This window comes from Ostrea edulis, chromosome 9 (assembly GCF_947568905.1).
Source record: "Ostrea edulis chromosome 9, xbOstEdul1.1, whole genome shotgun sequence".
Classification (NCBI taxonomy): Eukaryota; Metazoa; Mollusca; class Bivalvia; order Ostreida; family Ostreidae; genus Ostrea; species Ostrea edulis.
This window is the reverse complement of record NC_079172.1, coordinates 27,684,079-27,709,697: the sequence shown is the minus strand read 5'-3', so window position 1 is coordinate 27,709,697 and position 25,619 is coordinate 27,684,079.

Here is a 25,619-nt window from a genome sequence, read left to right as displayed (position 1 = left end):
GTTAACACGTCGACTGCTGAACTGTGGATACCGAGTTCAAACCCAGCAGGGGTTTTAATTTTTATGCCCCTGAGATTGAAGATCTGGGGCATATTGTTATTGCCCTGCCTATCATTCTGTAACTCTGTCATTCTGTCTGAAACTTTAATCTTACTAATAACTTTTGAACAGTTAGAGCTAGAGCGTTGATATTTCACATGAATATTTCTTGTGACAAGTCCTTTCCGTAGGTATCAGTGATTTTGACCCTGTGACATTGACCTTGGAGTTTGACATACTTTTTGAAAACTATAACTTAGCTAATAACTTTTGAACAGTAAATGCTAGAGCTATGATATTTCACATGAGCATTTATTGTGACAAGACCTTCCCATGGGTATCAACATGTTTGACCCTTGACCTTGGAGTTTTACCTACTTACAAAAAATATTGGCATTGGTCATAACTTCTAAATGGTAAATATTAGAGTTTCATATTGCACATGTGCATTTCTGGTGACAATATCTTTCTACTGGTACCAATATATTTGTCCTTGTGACATTGCCCACCTTTGGGATGGGCCATTATTGGGAGCATTTGTTTTTCATAAACACATCCTATTCACATTGCTTTGAACTAAAACTGCATTTTTTAAATAAATAAAGTAAATTTGAAAGTTTTTAATTTAAAAAATATTGCTGTGCATATTCTCCACTTTTCATCCATGTCAAATTTCTTTGGTGTAGCATAGATCGTTAAATAAACACCGAGACCAGGCTTACATACCTGATACCTGGCACTTGTCGGATACAGGGGAAAACAAAACACTGAAAATATAACTTTCACCGTACTATTACCTGTATGCTATATAACTCTCTTACAAAAACAAAACTTTGTATCAAATTTACGCGGATTTATTTTCCGCGATTCGAAAATCGTCGCGAACAAAGCGGAAATTAGATACACGCGGAAAAAACCTGATATACGGTATGCAACATTGATTAATATAATGGGTTGCAAATAATACCTTCAATTGATTCTCTATCTCGGAATGTGTTAAGGAAGCGAAGTTGCCCTTATATTTCATTTTTAGCAAGTGTATTGAAAACAATCAAGAATAACTGCGAAAATCGCAGTGCTAGGCATAGACAATTCACAATTACCTCCACGTCCGAAATTTCTCTCAGTGTGGATGTCATTTAAAATTCGAGGAAGTAATCAGACTCGGACATACATTTGTTTCAACACACGCCATCCGAACTATGGAAACGAGCGAAACGCCATTAAAAGCAAAATCCACACAAAATATCGAATTAAGTAATTTTAATATAGGGTAAATAGAAGAGTGCTATCATGACTTTTACTTACCCGAGAACCGTGGTTTATTAACATAATGGAATTACAGAACGTAACATGAATGGGATCGTACATATTCGATCTAACAATTTTTTTGTGAGGAGAAAACAGGAAGAATGTAATGTTCTGGGTTTCAAATCGTGATGTAATATGTACCAACATCACCAAGTGAGTGTCCGTGATTTCAACCTCATATGCACTATTACACATTCACAAAAATATATAATTTTAGCATTCTATTCTAGAAGTATTTATCAACCACCAATGCCAAGTTGTCTTCTACGATTTCCCCAACGTTAATGATTTTTAAAATGCAATTAAAATGCAACCTATCTATATACTTTCAAATCAAGTTAAATGTCTATCTTTTAACCACAAAGAAAATAATTCAATGCCAGTAATGTACAATAACATTTAAAACTTTATCAATATTAAACAATTCAACTTATACATTTCGTAACTGCTACTAATATTCGACTAATTACTAAGCTTGAATTCATCATTTGCCAAGATCGATAGTTTGTAACAGACGGAATACTGAACACATGACACTGTGTGGACATGAGATCGTATTTACATGTTGAAAAAATTGCAAAAAATGAATAAAAATATAAATCAATTTTACACGTAGGTATTCATGAAGGATGAGGTTGTCTTTCAAACACATTGGTGAAATCACCCTGTACTATATATCTATTCTGTATGGTATTTCAATTAAAAGCAAGACATCAATTTATGTTAATGAACTCTAAGTCATGTTTATAGTAATCTATGGAATCTATAATCCACTGTTCAACATAATGGTTTTCATAAACAATCAACCAATCAATTTGTATGAAAGGTGAAGATAACGAACATTGATCAATCTCATAACTCCTATAAGCAATACAAAATAGATAGTTGGGCAAACACGAACCCCTGGACACACCAGAGGTGGGATCAGGTGCCTAGAAGGAGTAAGCATCCCCTGTCGTCCGTTCACACCCGCCGTGATCCCTATATCCTGATCAGGTAAACGGAATTATCCGTAGTCAAAATCAATATGCCAAGAACGGCCTAACAATCGATATGAAACAGTTCAGATAGCATTTGACCCAATGACAGGATAGTCGTTAATATGCTAGATGTTTTATCATCTGTATCATGCCTTGATGACCTGATGAAGGATGCATTCTAAAATCGCTTAATTCATTTTGCACTAGTGTGCGTTACATGTAGATCATATCTTACATTAGGTGTTTGAGGACATTATCTTGGTCTATTATAGATGCAACTTTAATGCTAGGATATAGCAAAGTAAGATGATTGTGTCTAAATGAATAAGATGAGCCATGTTTTCATCATATATCTCGCTTATATTCTGGAGTATAAATTTCCTTATTTTAAAGTAGTATTCTCAAAAGTCGTCATGCTGGTTCAGAGGCTCCCCTACGGTCGTTTAGCTTCATTATAGGATTAATGATTATATTGTTGTTTTGTTTTATTGTATACAGACGACGAGCAAGAGGAATTAAAGAGGGAAATCCTTGCATTAGGTCTTGATTACAGCAAAGACTGCTGTCATGTTTTGTTTACATAGGTTAAGGTAACTCCATACTCGCAGTTTTATCTGATACAAGTTTAAAATGTGTATTTATTTCCATTCATTAGAGTTAAACCTAACAAATTATCAAATATAATAAATAGGTCATCACACTTTTTAAGATGTAAGACGTACATAAACAGAATCATAGATCACCGTCAGAAAATTGCAATTTTCCTTGAACAGCGTTATTAAAATTCCATACAAACTGGTTATGACGATATAGTAGCATTCATAACAATTACATGAAACTGTATCTTCACAAAAATATACAAAATGTCTGTAAAAAATAAAGGAAATCATCGCATAATATACTTGATAACGAAATCAATAGAAACAGGGTTATTGCCCTTGGATTCAATATTTTGAAACGTATCATTGATTATTCATCTATAACTTAGACTTTTGAAATAATTTATTTTTAACAAGATTTTTTACAATAACTATAGAAAAAGACTCCAACAAAATGTATGTTCCTATCATTCATAAATCTAACCAAATCATTGATTTTGCAAAATCTGATGACATCACAGGAGGGTGGAATTACTTTAAATATACTAGAGTTTCGTTTAAAGCAGAATTTTCAATTTACGAGTTTATTCTGAACACATTTTCATAGTTTCTAGTGTTTGTCAAATATCATTTTGTCTTGAACATGACATTTTCTATTAAGCAATCTAAATGCAATAGAAATATTGAACGAGCCTTGTTTACATAATCAAGAATGGTGTGTGTTGTATCTCTTGTAATTCAACAACTGACATAAAAAGCCATCAGAAATATCTAAGGTAAGATTTGTAAACAGTAGAAATGTGGAAAATAAAATGTGAAAATTTTAGTTCGAATCGTGTCCATGCCCCCTTAAAGCAAAATATTAATTTAATATGGATTTTAAAACAATTAACTTCCGTTGTATACGAAATAAACTTACACTACGTCATTCTGAATTTTACTCATTGTAGGGTCATATATGGACAAAATCGTATATTTAATTATCAATAATCAAGATTATTTGATACATCAAATAGTCCACAATTAATTAAGATTGGCTAATACAGTTCGTACCGTTTACGAAATAAACCTGGTTCGAATTATCTTGCCTCATAGACAATTCCTCCTAACGGGGAACGAGTTAACTTTTCATTTTGCTCAAACCTTAGATTGAACACATTGTGAAAAATAATCTTCTTAATGACAATCCATTGCCATCGAGCAAATTTATTAACATCGTACAATCGTATACGCAGCCAAACAATCCTTTACCAGTGCAGTGCCAGGATGAAGCCAAAAAAAAAAAAATGACAGATAGAAGCAATACTGATCGATTGGTTTTTCTTTTGTTTTGTCCATGGTGAAGATAACGAACTGTGACAAATATCTTAATTCCTATAATAAAACGTCTCTTCCAACAATGGAATCGTCACCACTGTCGGCGATGGGTTGCCAAACTTTGGACTGCGATCGGCGTTTTCTCGGCCGCTTAGCGGGGAGCCTCAGCCTCAGCGATTTTTATCGTCCCATCGCCCCGCCTGTTGTGACTCAGACCCTCAGTTTGATTTTGTAGCCTGTTACAACCAACAATGGGTTCTGTGGACCTTTCTAACTTGGATCCCTATGGGACTTGAGTCCGAGACTAGGAGGGCATGCCAGCCAAGGCAGTGAAGCACGGCAACGTTATGGTTACCCCCCCCCCCTCTTTTTAAATGCTAGAGGTACCCATTCAGCCGGTTGATAGAGGTTTAATCCTCTCCTTTCTCAAGGTCAACCTGAATAGAATCGTCACCACTGTCGGCGATGAGTTTCCAAATTTTGGCCTGTGCTCGGCCGCTTTGCGGGGAGCGATTTTTATAGTGCCACCACACGGACCTTTCTAACCTGGACCTCCACAGGACTGGAGCTCGAGACAAGAACAGCGTGCCAGCCAGGCAGTGAAGTAGGGCAACCGCTGTCCCCTCCCCCCTCCCCTGAAGGCAGGAGGTACCTATTCAGCCGGCGATAGTCGTCTAATTCCTGACGAAGGCTACCATCCCTTCTCAAGGTCAACATGGTGAGTCAACAGGGGATGCTTACTCCTCCTAGGCACTTGATCCCACCTCTGTTGTGTCCAGGGGTCCGTGTTTGCCCAACTATCTATTTTGTATTGCTTGTAGGAGTTATACGAGATAGACGTCTAATCCCTGACGAACGCTACTATCCCTTCTCAAGGTCTATATGGTGAGTCGCTGCATTTGATATTCCTTATTAATATTCACTTAGTTCATTCTACCGGATTTCGTAAAGCACTCGCACAACATAGCCCGTAGGGCGATACCAATACTCAGACTTAGTTTCTGTATACATCTTCTGGCAGCCGCCATATGTAAATTCATATCCTGGTCATGTCCTACATCACGTAATATACCTAGCATCGCCGGTGCTCTATTAGTATGTATCCCAATGGCAAACCTATGACACAATTTTGATTGTATCCATTTGGCCAAAATGCCATTCATGATTCAAGGTACTTGGTTAACGTAGGTTTCATGACTTTTCAATAGGCATGGCTAGCGAGTCGGTCAAGCAAAGGGCACCAGATAGTCAGATCATGCTACAAATTCCCAATGCTTGCTTACCCTTCATTCGTCCCATTCTGTAATCAGTCCATTATGTCGCGTTACTTTGTATTCATTCTTTATATGTCATACGCATGTGTACCTGGATAACGTTCAGGTATACCCGATTGTGCCAAAATGTCGGCGCTGCATAGACCAGGGGCTCGGACCTCAACCCACCACGAGGACTGGTACAATTTGCAATGTGGCCAACCACTACATTATCTCGTCAGATTTACTTGCTAGGCATTATTGGACCCAAGTTTCAGGGTAGCCATTGCTATTCACGGTCATAGGGGTTCACGGGTTTTACTACAGTACGATCACAATTTTAGGTACCAAGGACCTCACTGGTGTCAATTTATGCAGAGTTATTAACTTCATAGTACTTATCTATTATTAACAGTCCCTATGCAAGTACTTGGTAATCTTGCTATTTCAGCAATTTGCCTCTTTTTAATTTATGTAGTTTATAGATGATTCCGACAACGTACGTGACGTGGAGCGCTATATGCTATTTCGTACACACGTTTCAGGTTTGTGCTAGAACCAGCATCACAGCATACGAGTCGCAGTATATTCTCACCTTGTCGTTCTTTAGATATTTAGCAACTTCCATAGCACAGAGACCCTAGTTCCATATCATAAGTCTCCATTAATTGCAGTTTTTGTTTCCGATAATTGTCGGCAATCTCAACTTAAGTTCGGACTTGTAGATTGTTGATCGGTTCGTTGTTGTTTATTCTCAATGTCAAGCCTAACCAAAAGTTATTGTTTGGTTAATTTTAAGTTAATCACACTATCCATTCCATTTTTCATGTACATAATTGACTGGTTATGTCCAGGATGTATTCGGCGTTGAGTTTTTTTTTCTTCATAATTCATTCAATAGGCAATTATTGGAGTTTGTATGGTTCCAGCAGTCAAGAAACCACGTCAAGAAGTGTCATGTTTTGTTATCCAACTTTTTCAACATTTTTTGACGTAATTCAGACTTCAAAATTATTCTAGAATTTTCTGCTGAAAATCTTCAGAATTAATCGGAATCCTTTAGAGGTATACCAGTTTCAATTATGGGACGTAATTTTCCTCCAGTAGGACTGGGATATGGTTTGCTAAATCGGTGTTAGGAAATTTTGTCAAATATTTGCTTTCCATCATGGAGTTATTCAAGAGCTGACAAGTCTTACGGTCCGCCTGAACTGCAACTACTTTGTTGTTAATCTATTACCTTCGAGATTACACATTTTGAAATGGTCATTTCAGAATTCAATCGAATTTTTGGTCAGGAATCCTGAAGTTTTAGCTATTCCCATGAAAAATGCAGGAAATTCAGATAATTTATAACTTCATAATCACTATCAAAATATGTCAATTTGGTGATACCTGTGACCTCTTGGTTAAGTAACCATTGCTTGAGAGTACGCAAGGGGTTTCGAAGGGGGTAGCATAGAGATAAAAGCTCTCCCCTTGTGCCTCCAGGGGGCCTGGGTGACGGACGAGTGTGCACGTCGCCCACCCCGCAGAATTGAGATTACCTTCGAGATTACACTTTTTACAATGATCAACTTCAGAATTCAATCTAATTACTGATCAGGAATCCTAAAAGTGCTAGATATTCCCATGAAAATTACAGGAAATTCAGGTAATCTTCAAGTTGAGAGCGATTACCGAAATGTATCAATTGGTGATACCTTGGTCTTAGTAACCATAGCTTGAGAGTGCACAGGGGGTTCCAAGAGGGGAGCATAGAGATAGAGGCTCGCGCCTGCGGGCGACGGACGAGGGTGCACGTCGCCCACCCCACTGTTTAAGTGCCTCCAATTTCAAGTATGCATGAAGAAAAAAAGGAAAAACTTAACAAAACAAAAAAAACAACAACAACAAACAAAACCAATATCAATTTTTGTGGGGAACATTGGCGGACGGAGGAGTGCGTTGGGGTAGTTGATCACTAATTCTGCGCCCAAACCAGATCTCCTCCCACCTACTACTAAAGTAGGGGGCAGATATTTCACATGTACCCTCCAGACGACCATTAAACTAGGTCAAGGGTCAGTGGATATTCATAGAAAATACTAATTTCGTGCATAAGTTGCTAAAGTTTAATTCGTGGGGCTCTCAGCTAGTTCATAGCTGGGGCCACATCCACCTCCTACTCAGGGAGGGGATAATACAGGCTGGTGCACGTTGCGACAACTGTAGGAGGGTCTACAAGCTTGCTCCGCACTTGCTAATTAAACCAGGTAGCACGCAGGAGACAGGTGAGATGCGCAGAGATCTCTACCTCCCTTAAAACGTGGGGACTCGTTCAGGTTCGGGCACCTATGTCCACATAGGACCCCCTGTGTTGCCCCAACTTCAGTAGTCGCACTGGCCGCCTCCCCAGTCCCCACAAAAAAAATTGCTTGCGACCCTTTCCACCATATATGTAAATTTGTATCCTGTTTCTGATCCAATAAATAAATATTAAACTTGCATCTTTCTTGTCATTCCAGCTGCTAAGCAGCCTATGAGGGATTACAGGGCAGCCAGTTAAGCTTTGACACACCTACTGGTCTATATAGATATTAGGTTAAGGTCACTATTCAATTCGGGCAGTAGGTCAGATGTCTTTCGGCTGGCTGTGCTGTATATTAAGTTTGATTTAGCACAATAGCTTCTCTGGGTAAATTTAACATACCTCAGGTCATGGTCATGAAGCCAATTCTTTTATTAATACCTCTAGAAAGTAAGGTGGAATCATGTGGATTTTTAAAATATTAACATCATAATATCTGTCGTTCGTAATAAAAAGGGGGGTGGGTGATGTGGAACTACTTATAAGAGTTGTCGTTCTTTTCATAACACATAAGGCTACTGTATGCATGAAATAACACGGTTTATCTATATATGCTAAACCGTCATTATTTTTAAAAATACGTAGCGAGCAATGGCGAATCCAGCTCCCCCCCCCCCCCCCCCCCCCGATCTATTTTTCTATTTTTATAGAACTTTCCAGAAAAGACAGTGATTTTTTTTGGGGGGGGGGGGGGGGGCTAAAGCTGAAATGCCACCGATATTCGAGTGTTTCCCCTCACTAAAATTAGCTATTTTTTCCCAATTATATATATGTTTTTCCCAATTTCAAATCTAAGGAAATTATGCCATTAAAAAAAGGGTTACCGTATATTTCTGACAGAGTAAATACGTTTTTTTTTTTTTTTTTTTTAGTTTTATTCTCCAAACCACTGCATAATGCAAAAGGTTTTGTAAAGAATATGTAAAACAATAGAGGCATCCATATAAGCAGATATGCAGCGAAGTATATAGCTTCCAGATGCACATTTAGCCATATTGTTTACAATTTATTTTGACCGCCATTTTTGTAGGGTCAGGCTAATAACATGAAGTGGCCAACAGTATAGGGTTTTACTAAAATTCGAAAAATACAAAACAGGAGAGACATTCTGGAAACTTGATTATTAATATAATACTAGTATTTACAAGATTATGGGTACAAATGTTGGTGAATTAATAATTTATCATTTTCTTTATGAAATTAGACAATACGTATTTCTTAGAAGAAGTAAATAATATATATATACAAGGCGTGACTTCCAATACATATTTAATGTTAAATAATGATTTATTTTATGGTTTTAAACCAGATCTGAAATAAACCTAAAAAATAATTGTTATTTGATTATTTTATGCATGTTTACCATTTTAATTTACTATGAATGATTTTTCCCAATTTGAGGAAAATGTCGCTAATTTTTCCCAATTCAAAAGGAGGTGTGGTAGTTTGAAAAACAAAAACAAAAAAAATCACTGAAAGCATGCACATTTTATTTAGTCAGAATTCAGTACATTCAGGGGACGTGAACCCTTGGGTTTAACATCGAGTTTCGTTTGTTACAACTATTCATTGGATTAATCTTGAGTTATCGTTTATCGAATTTGGTAATGCGTGAGATGTTGAAGAGGTCAAGTTCAGGAGCCACGTTTCGCGGGAATGTAACGTATTTGCTAAATGCAATGGCGTTACACACCCACCCCCCCCCCCCATCCCCCAATTAATTGCTTTTATGCGCCTATTGTGATCAGCACATTCAAACTAGTCCCTGGCTGATCTAGATAATTCTGAACGAAAGGATGCAGTAAACTGCTGGATGGCTGAGGACTGTCTTAAGACCCCTAGTGAGTCCAAGACAAAGCCTAGGTGGGGGAGGGGGTTTCCTGAAATAAGTGCGTTCTGACAAAATAAAAGGTACATTCATGCTTTTTTCGACATTGCTATAAAAAATCAAAGTACTGAAGGTACTGAAACGAGGTGACGTTTGACAGTGACTTCAGCTTGTCTTTGGACATGTCTTTGGACAAGAGGCATCATTTCTACATTTGCCATTGAAACTACATACAATTCAAAAGCTGCACCCTCTTCACGCCCAAAGAGCTTTCTCAAAAGAGCTTGTAAATTTGAAAAACCACTGACTGTCAACAAAACAGAGCAACCGTCTGCCTTAACATTTGCGTTTGCATCACGTGCATGTGGATCGAAAACATGGAACAGATTGCCTGAGCAGAATACAGCAACAGAACTGCCATTGCATATAAATATACCTCCATATTTGGTATTTGCAAAGCATAAATTCAGTGCTGTAGCAAGAGAGAGGAAAGGGCCGTTATCTTTAAAAGTGGATTGTATTTCCCCTGCATAAACTGGTAAATCAGACACATGAAGCAACTGATTTTGAATGCAAACATTTTTGGGCAAGTCCTCTGGGTTAAGATGTTCATGTGGACAGGCCTGCCTTGCATGCTTGTATAAAACATCACCTTTTTCGAGAACAAAATGAATATCATTCGCATCCCAATCTCCAAACAATTTTTGGTTAACTGCATTAAATGCAATGCACACAAGTGAATTTGCTACACATTGTTTACCTCTGCTATATTCTGAGAAAGTTTCTGACCCTTGATGAAAGTTGGCAGACACGCATTTCAAAATTATGGGATCTTTTCTTACATTGTGACTTTTTTCTTTTTTTGACAGATTTTGGGCTCTCCCTTTGATGACTATCAAAATCATGATTTTTTTCTTTTTTTGCTACCCTTCATATCTGATGACGACAACAACTGTCAACTCTTGAAATAACTCATTCAATTCTTGAGTCAAAGTTAAACCAGTCCAAGAAAATTTCCACTCATGAAATATCAACTCTTGAAAACAAGTGTCAACTCTTGAGATAATTCATTCAACTCTTGAGATAAATCATATTTCGTGACAAAGAAATGTAAACTTGATTTCCAATATATTACTTCCAATGGAGTTCTTTTCTTGAATAACAAATATATTCACAAAAACATGTTCATTTATATTTCTTAATCAATGTTTACAGTTATCTGACTTGACCATGAAAGAGCGCGGGAAATGGCGCTCGGCCCTTTTGATCGAAGATTACATGTTTTCACCCAGATTTAGTATTAAAATCTCAAAAAATGCGTCCAAAAGAAATATTTTGGTAAAATTGTACGAAATTAACTCATTGGGTTTCAGATAATTACCTTGAGTTAATGCGTTGGCAAGAATATATCAGTTCTCTCAGGCAAGACGTTTTCTCCTTGTTGATAAACAGGATAGCATGGCGCGTATGGATACAGAGAAATAGTGCAGAGTTTAATATTAAAATTCTAATTACACACAATTTCTGCTTGATAAATACAACATATCACATACAAGGAAGACTTCTTCAATCTGACATAAAACAGAATTTATATATAACAGTTTAATAAAAATGGAACATAGTATCAATGTGAACTATTTTTTGATAGGCGATAAATCGGCTAATTAACATAATTTTCAGACATAAGAGGAAACAGCTGTTTACCCAGAATTCCTAGAGAAAAATAGACCATGTTTTCCCCGTCTATATGTGAAAATGCGAATGAATACAGAAGCAATGCAAATCGTTTCCTACAGTCCAATTCTGTTTTTCTAAGATCGTGGAATAAAATGTTGGCAAACAACAAATAATTTTGATCTTGTTTACAAACCTAAACACTAATTCGCGATTCCTTTTGATGTGTGGACTTTGTTTCATATCGAAGGGATAAAAATTGCGATTTCATAAATTCTTATTTAACTCGATTATCGTAGAGGGTAAACATATGGATCCTATATCAATCTCAAAGTGAATTGTGACAGCTTTTACGTTGCATTAGCATATGTGACAACAAATTTCTTATATTAAAAACCAAAATGATTTCGCAAATGGTAGTGATTAAAACAGGGCGCCATTGAAGCTGGGGTCTGACATACGAGGCTGACTTACGTCACCTCGAAAAACCAAAATATCATATTTGTGAAGGGAGGGGAGGGGGGGGGGTCGCCCGGCGCAAGATTCACCATTTCTAGCTACATACATGTATGTTCAACTAGTCCTATATATGAAACCGGTAGTGGTAGTTCAATGATATACCCTTTGGTACGTAACCGTGAGGTCGCATGTTCGAGTTCTACTCGTGCCATGGCTACATGAGCATCACCGATAATGTGACCTTAAAAGCAGACACCCCGTGTTGCGACTGGCGTTGGCACGTTAAAGAACCTCCACTGCTACGCCACTGTGCGCTGAGCATAGTTAGTCTATTCGTGGTACGTCACCGGCCTACAGCTGGTGACGGCTAAATATAAGTGGGACCTAAACAAATGAAATCCTTCGTAACAAATTAAAATAAACAATCCCTCGGATACAATACAATTGAAAAATTGTGCAATGCAAATGGAAATTAATAGATAAATATTATATAATACAATTGGAAAATAAAGAATACAAATGGTAAATTATACAATATGAATAGAAAATATAGAATACAAATAAAAAAAAAATTGACAATGCAAATGGAAAATATAGAATACAAATGGAAAGTTATACAATACAAATGGAAAAGATCAAATATTGCAACGTTTGACATGCCATATAATAGATAATCGTCACCTTTGGCTAGCGAAGATGTTATGATCGGCGATAATAATAATAATGAATAATAATGCTTGGTTTTATATAGCGCCTTATCCAGCGTATGCTGCTCAAAGCGCTTTACAATTATCAATGTACATTATTACCCCAGCAGACCTGATATCAATCTAGAACTTTCTCAGCCTCCTAGGAAGCATACAGTGCAAGCTGCCATTACAAGCGCTTGAACACTAACATTCTAACAATATCTTTCACAGTCTATAGCCAGGTACCCCTTTTACACTTGGGTGGAGTGAGGAAATTCATGTAAAGTGCCTTTCCCAAGGACACAACGTCAACCCTGCCGCGGCCAGGACTCGAACCCACGACCTTTCGGTCGAGAGTCTGACAGCCTAACTACTCTGCCACCGACGCGATATATTTTAGTACTGTTTTAATGTGCGCAATTTGTGTATTCCATTGAAATATAAAACTCTGAAGTGGTATATTTTATCAAAAATACGCCTGAAATACCAGAGGATTCAAACTTTCAAAAATACAAGAGAGGATGGGGGGAGGGGGTTAACCGAAAGTCCTGTCCGCAACACAAGCACCTGAGAGTACTAGTACACCACTTTTAATACTAGTATACTGGACGTAAAGCGATTTCCATTATGAAAAGATCCCGAGGGGATCTGGGTTATTATAAGTCCTCAGTACCCCTTATACTTGTCGTAAGAGGCGACTAAATGGGGCGTTCCTTCGATGACACCACAAAAACCGAGGTCCCAATATCACAACAGGCGTGGTAAGATAAAGATCCCTTCCTCTTCAAAGGCCGTAAGCGTAAAGAATAGGCCTAAATTTTGCAGCCCTTCACCGGTAATGGTGACGTCTCCATATGAGTGAAAAGTTCTCACACGAGACGTTAAACAATACACAACCAACCGATATGAAAAGTGTACATTGATTACGAATACTTTCTTCACTTTGACACTTTATTGAAAGGCAACTTGGAAGCAAAAGTACCAATTGTTTGACAATCTCTAATGTTGCAAAGAAAACATGTCCGAAGATCGAAGCCGTAAAGTAATTTTAAACCCAACATAGCAAAAGCTTGTTTCTATTTCTTAAATCGTATTGATGCAAATGAAAATTGTTTTGTTCTGATATATGACAATTGTATAAAATCATGTATCGGATAAACCTTAAAAATTGCAATATAGTAAATCAATAACCAATTTTAGCTGCATGCATTCGTTAACAACGTTGATATGCCTTCGATTTTTCTTCAATAGCTTTTTTTTTATCTACTGGTCATTCGCTTTAGCAGAATTTCCCAATTTCAAAGAGGGAATAGGCGCAACGATAGGTAACATTCATGTATTAATCTTGATAACTGTTAGTTCGAAAATTACATAATTATCACTGACCTCATTTTTCTTTCCGCCATTTTATTTATTGCAAAGGAAACTAAGCGTTTACAAAGGAAATTAGACTAGAGCCGTTGTCTCCAGCTCTTTTATGATAGTTTAGTTTGGTCGTTTGTTTGAGGTTGAGTCTAAAAGCTCGCGCTCATCTACGATCAAGTTGTGTAAATGTAAATATCCCTAATAAGTCCCCCACTGGCAGTTACCTCATAGGCCTATACATATGTTTCATCACAAATTTATCAAACTGGTCAAGTTGGAATTCAATTGGTAAAAGATAAACTCTTTCGAAGTGTGATTGCATGTACCATACATAACTTTCTGTGCTTCATCAATGCCCCCCCCCCCCCCAACAAACGAAACCTAATCTGAAAATATAACACACATGTACCCCAAAATTTGAATTAATTTGTTCCATGGGGATCGGGGTTATAATACTAAGGTCCTCGGTATTCCTTGCTGCTGCAAGAGGCGACTAAATGGGCGCTCCTTCCTATGAGACCACAAAAACCGAGTTCCCGTGTCACAATGTTCAGGTGTGGCACGATAAAGATCCCATCAGCTCAAAGACAGTTAGCGCCAAAACAATGGTGAATTCTTCAATTAGTGAAATATTCTCGAGAAGGACGTTAAACAGTATACAATCAATTAATCATTTTCATTAATATTCCCATTGGTCACTGAAGCGCTTTAAAAAAAAAAAAAAAAAACACGTCATCATGTCAACTTTACCATAAAGTTTCTGATATTCACAAATTAAACAAGAGGCCCATGGGCCACATCGCTCTTTTAAGTCACCTTGACCCATATCTAAATATTTTTCCTATATATTCGCATGCAAAACTTTAGTCCCTATTGTGCTCCGGTGGCCATGGTTTTTACAAACTTGAATCTGCACTATTTCAGTAAACTTTCATGAAAATGTAAACTTCTTTGGCCCAATGGTTCTTGAGAATTTTTTTTTCTATACAATGTATATCAGTATGCAAAACTTTGATTCCCTATTGTGGCCCCATCCTACTCCCGGGGACAATAATTTTAACAAACTTGAATATGCACTGTCACAAAGCTTTCGTATAAATCTCAGCTTTTCTGGTCCAGTGTTTCTTAAGATTTCTCTCTCTCTCTCTCTCTCTCTCTCTCTCTCTCTCTCTCTCTCTCTATATATATATATATATATATATATATATATATATTAAAAGAAATAGAATAAACAGTACACAAAGTTAAAAATTTAACGCAAGCGCTTTCATTTTATAATCCTCAGGCGTTACATAAAATGTAAAATGTAACGCCTGAGGATTATAAAATGAAAGCGCTTGCGTTAAATTTTTAACTTTGTGTACTGTTTATTCTATTTCTTTTAATATTTTATACCGGACACTGTGATTTTTTTTAAAAACACAATTTGGATATATATATATATATATATATATATACAACTCGTAACCTTATCATGACCCGATCCTACCCCAAGGGGTTATGATTTTAACAAACTTGAATCTGCACTGTATCAGGAAGCTTTCATGTAAATTTCAGCTCCTCTGGCCCAGTGGCTCTTTAAATGATCCACCCCATTTTTGCGATTATCTCCCCTTTGAAGGGGAAATGGACCTTCCTTTGAACAAACTTGAAAGCCCTTCACCCAAGGATGCTTTGTGCCAAGTTGGGTTGAAACTGTTCCAGTGGTTCTGGAGATGAAAATGGGAAAAGTTTATGCCAACGACAGACAACGGACAAATTTTGATCCGAAAAGCTCAATTGCTCAATGCGTTTTCTAAATAATTGCGAGTTTCAGTTTGCTTATCAGATTTGATCACCAGAAAAAATTTCATACTGTACCGTAATTAAGAAAACTGTTACGAGCCCTCGCTTTTAAGAAAGCATTTATCTTATTTAGTAATGATTGATTGAATATTGTTTAACGTTCCTCTCGAGAATATTTTACTCATATGGAGACGTCACCATTGCGGTGAGGGGCTGCAACATTTAGACCTATGATCGGTGCTTATGGCCTTTGAGCAGGGAGGGATCTTTATCGTTCCACACCTGCTTTGACACAGGACTTCAGTTTTTGCGGTCTCATCCGAAGGACCGCCCCATTTAGTCGCCTCTTACGATAAGCAGGGGTACTGAGGACCTATTCTAATTCGAATCCCAACGGGATAATACAAATATAAAGTTGATAAACTAGCTCTCGCTAAAATATATACAATAAAATCCAGCACTAGACATCAAAACAAAAGTACGTACCATCTATCCTTCTGTATTTAGTAAACCAGAAGTAATAAAATTAGATAGGTTACATGAGGAATATGTTTTGGTTCCAGCTGACAAAGCTAGTAACAACATTGTCTTTGTAAGGCTCATTATTACAACTGTATTTTAAACGAATTTGGCATTAATTCCACTTTTGGAAATCGTACTTGCACTCTAACCGTTCTTTCAAAAGATGAAATTCTTCAAAATCATGCTTTAGTTTTAGACATAGTTAATATCCCAGTGAATGGGTCAAATGAATATGAATTACCGTACTTATACTGGATTCCTTAACTACATGGAGCATGAACACGATTTGAGCTGAAAATTTTGAAATGTTATTTTCCTATTTTTGTTTTGTTTACAATGCTTACATGTAACTAAAGTATATTGTATTTCTATAATGATTAACCAAAATTTGAATATCACTTAACTGATATTCAAATTTTTGTTGACCAATTATGTAGTTGCGCGCGATATACAGCACTCCACTTACCTTATTTTGTAAACAAGGCCCGTTCCATGTTTTTGTTTACATTAGGCTGTTTAATAGAAAATAGCGTGTTTAAAACACAATGGCATGTGCCAAATACTAGAAAATGTTTATTTGGTTGAGAATTCGCTTATGAATTAAAAAATTCTGCTTTAAACGAAAATTTTACTAAAAAAGACATGACACGAGCCTTGTTTACATAAAAAAAAAATTAGCTGATCATTAGTAATACCTTAGTTAGGCATTTTAAACATTCAAAATCAAAACATAAAATTTGAAAATTTTCAGCTTAAATTGTGTCCATGTCCCTTTTCAAAGATGCATTACTTGATCCAGTAAGTGCTCTCTACCAAGCCTTTGCTCCTCACGAAAGTATTAACAGCTGTGAAGTAGAAACCTCAAACTTACTGTGCGACTACATATGCCAGAAGTAGTGTAAATCAAATGTGGATTCTAAAAAAAATCTAAAGAACTATTAGAAAACTTGAAATCGCAGAATTTTCCCCAAATCAATAACATTAAAACTTACGACTTTTCAACACTATACACGACCACTCCTCACGATAAATTAAAGACTAGACTTTTTGACATCATAGACAGTTGCTTCTTCAACAAAAACGGAAAATGGAAATATTCATATTTAGTGATCAGTCATTTAAAAAACTTACTTTATTAAACACCGATGATTCCACGCACAAGTACTCTAAAGTTGAAATAAAAATATGCTAGAGTTCCTCATTGACAATATCTTCGTGGTCTTTGGTGATCAGGTCTTCTAACAGTCTGTTGGAATTCACATGGGCACGAATTGTGCTCCTTTGTTAGATGAACTGTTTCTATATTCATATGAAGCAGAATTTATTCAAAAACTTCTACGCGAGAAGAACAAATATCTCGCTGTGGCCTTCAATTCGACATTTAAATACACTGTATAATCGATAACGTTTTCTCTATTAACAATAATAGCTTTCATTCATATGTCGACTTGATATATCCCTGTGAGCTCGAAATAAAGGACACCACAGAGTCGTCCACGTCTGCTTCATACTTAAGACTTTTATTGAAAGAAGACATTAACGGCAAACTGACAACTCAACTGTATGACAAACGGGATGATTTCAGCTTCTCCATCGTCAACTTCTCACATTTATGTAGCAATATTCCATTATCATCTGCATATGGTGTTTATATATCTCAACTGATTCGATCTGCAAGAGCTTCTACTGCGTATAGTCATATTTTAAATCGAGGTAAGTTACTGACAAACAAGTTGATATTACAGGGGTTTCAACAGTCTCGATTGAAGTCAGTATTTCGCAAATTCTATGGTCGTTATAACGATCTACTTCGTCAATACAACCTTGCATTGGGTCAAATACTGTCTGACGTGTTTCATACCGATTGTTAGGCCGTTCTTGGCACACTGATTTTGACTGCGGATAACTCCGTTTACCTGATCAGGATATAGGGCTCACGGCGGGTGTGAACGGTCAACAGGGGATGGTTACTCCTCCTATGCACCTGACCCCACCTCTGGTGTGTCCAGGGGTCCGTGTTTGCCCAACTATCTATTTTGTATTGCTTATAGGAGTTATGAGATTGATCACTGTTCGTTATCTTCACCTTGCATCTAGTAATGTCATCCAAAAAACTACTTTGTTAAACACCACTCTGATTTCACGAGCAAGGACTCTGAATTTGAAATAAAATATATGCTATTTCTGGTTCCTCATTGACAATATCTTCGTGGTCTTCGGTGATCAAGTCTTCTAACAGTGTATTGAAATTCCCAGGGCACGAATTGTGCTTCTTTGTAGTTGACCTGTTTTTTATATTCATATGAAGTAGAATTTATTTTTAAAAAACTTCTACGCGAGAAGAAACAATCTATTGCTGTGGTTTTCAATTTGACATTTAGATATATCGACGTTTTATCTATTAAGTGCTTGTCTCAGAGAGAAACAGGCAAAATCAGAAAAATATTCCAGAAGGGGGGTCAAAACTTTCCAACAATGAAAATATTTTTTTGATGTATGGTCTAAAGTGAGTCAATCGTGAGACCAAAATATAGGTCAAGTTCATTCTATTTATAGTAACACGAGCAAACTGCATTTCGGTCAATCCCTAGCTTCCCTACATAGAAAATGGTTTAAAATTACCCATTTTTGCGATAAATTGAATTAGTTAATATCAGTTTTATGAATTAAAACGTATTGATATGGTGAAATATACAGTCTAATGTATCATTTGCGACTGTTGGATGATTTTTCATGTTTGACGCATTAAAAGGGGGGTGCGACAAACATGGCTTACTATTTGACATGTTCATTGTTAGTCAACTTTGAGCACCTGTATCGTGTGAGGTAGACAACTATTTTAATTGGTTGTATTTCCATATTTTTTAGATACTTAGGATATATTAAGAATTATATTATGGAGCTTGGCAAATAATGAGAAGTAGCTGAAAATTGCCAAAAATAGTAACTATATTCCGACTTATTTGAAGAAAATTAATTTGGTTCTAAAACCGTTTCTTTTAATGATTTCTAAACATTTTTTTTATAATACTCATGAAAAAACATCTATATTATCATTTCTAAGCTCGGAAATAGTAAAAAAGGTCGAAAAAACATGATAAATACACTTCTTCTGTATAAATCGAAATGGGGATTCCCCGTGTAACTCTTCAAAAAAGGAGTCTCAAAAGGTATACGAGAAATGCTGGCATCGTCTGACTTGTAATTTTTGCAAATGTTTTGGAGATCATAGCTTTATTTGTGGAAATTTTGGTCATAATTTCGAAGATTCTGACACTTCATCGTTGATTGATTGTAAGAAAGATACTTCTGCACACCTACATTGGAATGTACGTTGTATGTTCATCAAACGGTTCGAAATATCCGTATTGATTCTGTACCGGACCAGAGTTTTATGCGTTACTGGACAGTTAAATATGTCAAAAACAACGAGACCATTACGGCATATATTGGAAAAGAACACGGACAAATGCAGTGTTCTAGACAATTGTTCTTCCAGAAAGGCGAAGGCAGATTGAGGTGCATTACCAATGTTTTGGTATCGGTCAATGGAGGCAATTCAGGTTGAAGCTGGTAAGGAAACTTTACATAAATTTGTGTAATGTCCCACTCCCGGCTCCCCGAAAAATATTAGCTGTTTTTTTAAATGTTTTTTATAAAGCGTGATGCCAAATCTGTGGGTTTTGTAGCAGTAATTAGGTGGTGGAAAAATGGATATCTATGTCTACACTGAGGAAATGTTCATGTAGTGTTATACAGTATTACAGAGACCTTCCATAGGAACTATAAAATCTTCAGAGCCAGGGACGTTTTTTGTCTAACACTCGGACAGTAAGAAAAGGAGATTAAAGATATGTAATTTATTCCAAATTTTAAAAGCCAGTCACATTCCATTATTTCAATAGTGATTGGGGGTGGTTGAGAAAGAATAGAGGAAAAAATTCAAACTCCCACAGAAGGTGGAAAAAAAATCTGAACAGGAGATATGAGTAATTTGCTTTCGGTCATTGAATAATACATTCATTCAAGGACAAGTGTAGTGTAAACCTTTTTTAATGCACTGCTTTTGTTTGAACAATTAATCCGCCATGAAACATGAATGATACGGAAAGTAGGTAAATTCCCTAACTGAAAATATGTCAGGATCAAGGAACAGTACCAGTATATCATATGATCTGAACACCTGATATCAAATTCATATTGTTCCTGCACACTACTGTCTGAGGTATAAAATCATTCAAGTGTATGTAGTCAAATGCAAGGTGAAGATAACGAACAGTGATCAATCTCATAACTCCTACAAGCAATACAAAATAGATAGTTGGGCAAACACGGACCCCTGGACACACCAGAGGTGGGATCAGGTGCCTAGGAGGAGTAAGCATCCCCTGTTGACCGGTCACACCCGCCGTGAGCCCCAAATCTAAAGGCATAAATTATAATAACATAAACCTACAAACATATATAACTATGTCATACACCACATTTGCTACAACCTACCATTTATCACAGTACTGTATCCCTTTTTGTAAGAAAATTCTTAATGGAAATTTTTACTTTATTGCAGGGTATAAAGCAATGCAGCATTATGCTCAAGCAAATTGAGGAATTCTTTGGCATGTTTGAATGTACCTACCAGTATTGAGGATGATATACAAGTAGGTAAAATAAATGCATATCATGTACTAATTCTACATTTATAAAATTAATTTTCAATCTGATGCCCATCTGATCAAATAAACCTGAACTAGCATATACATGTATGGTCTGAAAATGATAACTTATTTTGCCTTTGTTTGTTGCTTATTAATGAACCTGTTTTTAAATACTTCTCTTGTGTTTGATAATCTAAATATATTTTTACATTCAGAATGTTGTAAAAATGAATTACTTGTGAATTCTAATTATTAATCATAATTATCCAAGAATTTGTTTTTAGTATGTCTGACTGTCTTTTTGTCCTTATTCTGACAATGAAATCTTACAGAGTGTTTTGTATGTATATATATAATAGCCCCCCCCCCCCCCCCCAATTTGATCTTTTCAGAGAAAGTTTTCATTAAATGTATGACTTTTACTTATAGTGTCAGAGAATGAACCAAACAAAACAAAGAAACTGTGAATGAGTGTCCAAGGTGTCACGTTAGAAGCAATGGAAAACCTGCGCATAGATGAACATTATCTGAAGTATAGTTATGGATCTGCATGATAGCAATGTTCAATATCAGAAGAGACCATGTCAACGATGTACATGCATAATGCTGTGTACATCAATATTTCTTAATTCTACAATATTGTTATAGATTATGGTATAATACATGATGGGGTTATATCATATTTGTCTATTATATACACATTGCATGTATTTAATTTTATGAATCGGACTAAAAATGTAAATTTTTGTGTTTCTGTTAACATCTAAGTCAAAACTGAAGTAGGCTGGTAGAATATACATTATAATTTTTTTCTCAAACTTTTATTTTCAAAAGAAAACTAAGAGACAATCTAATCACAATCTATATTTTTAAAGTTACAGGTACATTAACATATTTGATTTAAGGGGCTCAGTTTTTACAGTTAATGGTACTTTTAAATATGCTTGATATTAATTACTTTGAAGTTAGTACAAGTGTGAACTTCATAAAAATGTTTATTGAAAAATCTCTTTAACAAAATATATTTTATTTTAAATTCTAGGGTAGGAGGTATAATTTCAAAACAGTAGAAACACAGTAATTTTCATTTTAGGCTCCATTTTCATTAAACATAATGCAAGGATTTTGTAAAGAACTGAATTTTTCTCTCAAAATGCTCCATATAGATAGGTTAAAGGTTGTTAAAACTTAGTGGATGAAAATTTGGGTTTTTCTTATTTGATATCATTGTTTTATTTTTTACCTTCAAAACATAAAACTTGTAGTGAAGGACTGAAGCTTAATCAAGATAAATAAAATTTAATGAAAGTAAAGGCCATATTCAAAGTCACTTCTTTTTTACAAATAGATCGATAGAAACCCATTGAATGAAAGTCATGTTTAAGGTCGCATTTACATGTAAGGTCAAATACATTTCATGCAAATGATGTTTTTATTATGTTACACATGTAAAATCTTGCACAAAAGTCAATCTCATGAAATAATCATTCTGTCCATGTTCAGGGATGAGGTTAAATTTATGTATTGCTATACTGTATCTATTTCTACTTCAGTAATTCTACAAGATCCCTCAAACATTTAGACAACTTTGATTGTTATAGATTTTTAAATCTTATGTACATTGTTAAAAAAATCTTTGTAGATTGTTTCATCTACATTATATTTAAGGTAGCTCACTACACCAAGGCTCATATCTCAAGTTAGCAATTTGAATGTTTTGTGAAATTGTTTTTTATCGATTGATTTGGTTGCATGTCTATCATTGTGGCTCAGTGAATAAAGCATTGGGCTGGTGAACCTTAGATCCTGAGTTCAAATCTGCCATAGGCTGTTTTTCATAGTTAATGATATTAATTTTTAAAAATCATGTTATTTTTATCCAAAATTGCATATTGTATGCCTTTTTGACATATATACTTATGATGTATCATATCCTTCATGATGAACTCATTTTTGTGCTGATTTGAAAAACTCTTTAAGTTGTAGCGAGTCACCTTAACTCTCCTTGAAAGAAAATTGGTGTATTGCTTCGCACATATTGGTCTATCTCTCAGTTGGTTCATAGACAGACATGGTATTAGACAATACTTTTCTGTATAGGTTTCCTAAGGCAAGCTGATGTATCTTAGTACATAACCCCTATTCAATTTTAGGACACTTGGTTAAAGGAGTTGGAGTAACATAAATATCTTTAACAATCAGGATATCAGATTTATGTGGTCAAACATGTGGATTATTTTGAAATACAGTTTTGGTGTATAATTACTATGATTTGTATAAGATACTTTGAATTACCAATTTCAAAATTAGTATTTATTAAAAATTTCTTAAAATGAGAATGTTTTTTCCTTTGGTATTGTTATAATTGTTGGTATGGTATGTGAAATTCATTGTGTGGTGGATTTTATCGACTTTGTCAGATTTTCTAATGGTAGTATCTTCGCATCCCTTGTCGAAATGGACAATATTATTTGCCGAGCTCAATATTTTTATGAGTTGGCCATATATGACAGAGCTTTTACTAAATGAACACAACCCCTCAAACTTGACCTACCTTGGAAGACTGATGGCTCTGAACATAAGGAAAAAATGCCGAATCAGATATTTTTTTTTGGGGGGGGGTACCCATAATAAAGGCATCGGTACTCGATTATGATAAAATATCTTCACCTCATTTTTAGTTTGATTTATAGCATAGAGGAGGTACTTTTTTAAGTCTGTCCATAATTGGACTGCCTATCTCACTTATCTATATTTCGGGTATCAAAAATAGCTGATAAAGCTGTATTTTGACTTGATAATTGAGACCAATATGCCTGGAATATGTGGCGCAGTATAAAAAGAACATGCATGGATATTTCACTGAAATATTTTGTAAATGGAGATAGAACCCATAGGTGATTCTCCGTGTAAAATATCACAAGGATTGGTAACATGTGCTTCTGGACTGTTTTGCATGGTTTTAACTGAGACAAGCACTTAACATTAATAACTTTAATTCATATGTCGATTCGATATATTCCTGTAAGCTTGAAATAAAACACACCACAGAGTCGTCCACTTCTGCTTCATACTTAGATATTTTATTGAGAGTAGACATTAACGGAAAACTGAACACTCAACTTTATGACAAACGGAATAATTTCAGCTTCTCCATCGTCAACTTCCCATATTGATGTAGCAATATTCCATTATCACCTACATGTGGTGTTTATTTCTCTCAACTGATTCAATACGCAAGAGCTTGTTCTGCGTATGGTCAGTTTTTAAATCGAGGCAAGCTACTGATAAACAAGGTGATGGTACAGGAATTTCAAGTCTCGATTACAGTCTGGATTTCGCAAATTCTATGGTCGTTATAACAATCTTGTTTGTCAATACAACTAACCATTGGGTCAAATGCTGTCTGGCGTGTTTCATACCGATTGTTAGACCGTTCTTGGCACTGATTTTGACTACGTATAACTCCGTTTACCTGATCATGATATATGGCTCACGGCGGATGTGACCGGTTGACAGGGGATGATTACTCATCCTAGGCACATGATCCCACCGCTGGTGTGTCCAGGGGTGCGTGTTTGCCCAACTATCTATTTTATATTGCTTATAGAAGTTGAGATTGATCACTGTTCGTTATCTTCACCTTTCATACATGTATACCCATTTATATGGGGAAATCGCTGTATTTGTGTCTCGTTAAAAATTCCGATTATATTATAAGGTATTTGCACAGGATCATGACAATAGACATCTTTTTCACTTTGATGAAATGTTCCTTCCCAAAGTTAAGAATTATTTCCAGAAAACTGTTTCTCTCAAGTCAAAATTGGGACTACAAACAAGAAAATTGTACATGTACATCATAATGATTTTCGTTTGTTGTTTTACAATTGTAATCTATGAAGTATTCTTCCCTTCTGTGAACTGTTTCTTCTGAAAATTATGAAATATTTCAAGATATATGTGGGTTTTTCTTCCAACTGGAATCTGAAATTTCAACTATTTTATTCCAAAATTGAACAAAAGGAGTTGTTTAGAATCACAATGGTTTTTGTTTGATGTTTTATAATGGATTGTAACGTAGCACATCTTATTTACTTTGTTGAATGCAAGGTGAAGATAACGAACAGTGATCAATCTCATAACTCCTATAATCAATACAAAATAGATAGTTGGGCAAACACGGACCCCTGGACACACCAGAGGTGGGATCAGGAGCTTAGGAGGAGTAAGCATCCCCTGTTGACCGGTCACACCCGCCGTGAGCCCTATATCCTGATCAGGTAAACGGAGTTATTCGCAGTCAAAATCAGTGTGCCAAGAACGGCTTAACAATCGGTATGAAACACAATGTGTTTTCATACCTATTCCAAACTCTGAGATTTTGAATCATATATTTGACTACAATTGTTAAATGTAATAATCTTGCTGAAAACCCAGTTGATAGGGTATACACATTAGCATCATGTACTGAACAAGAGACCCACACGCCGTATCGGTCACCAGAGTATTAGTTAACGCATCACTAGTACTGACAACTATGGAATCTTTAACAACTTTCCCTGTTCTGAATATCTAAGCTACATTTTAATATTCAGCAACAGTTTAATGTACCGAAATAATTTTGGCTCCACCCTGAAACCATTAAATCCTTACCCCCTAGGATCATAAAATTTACAATTTTGATAAAGGATCTACCTACTCTTCCTAAATATCTTTTTAGGTTTCAATTTAGTGTCAATAGCATTAAAGATACTTTTTAAATGTTTTTCACATATGTACTAAATATATCA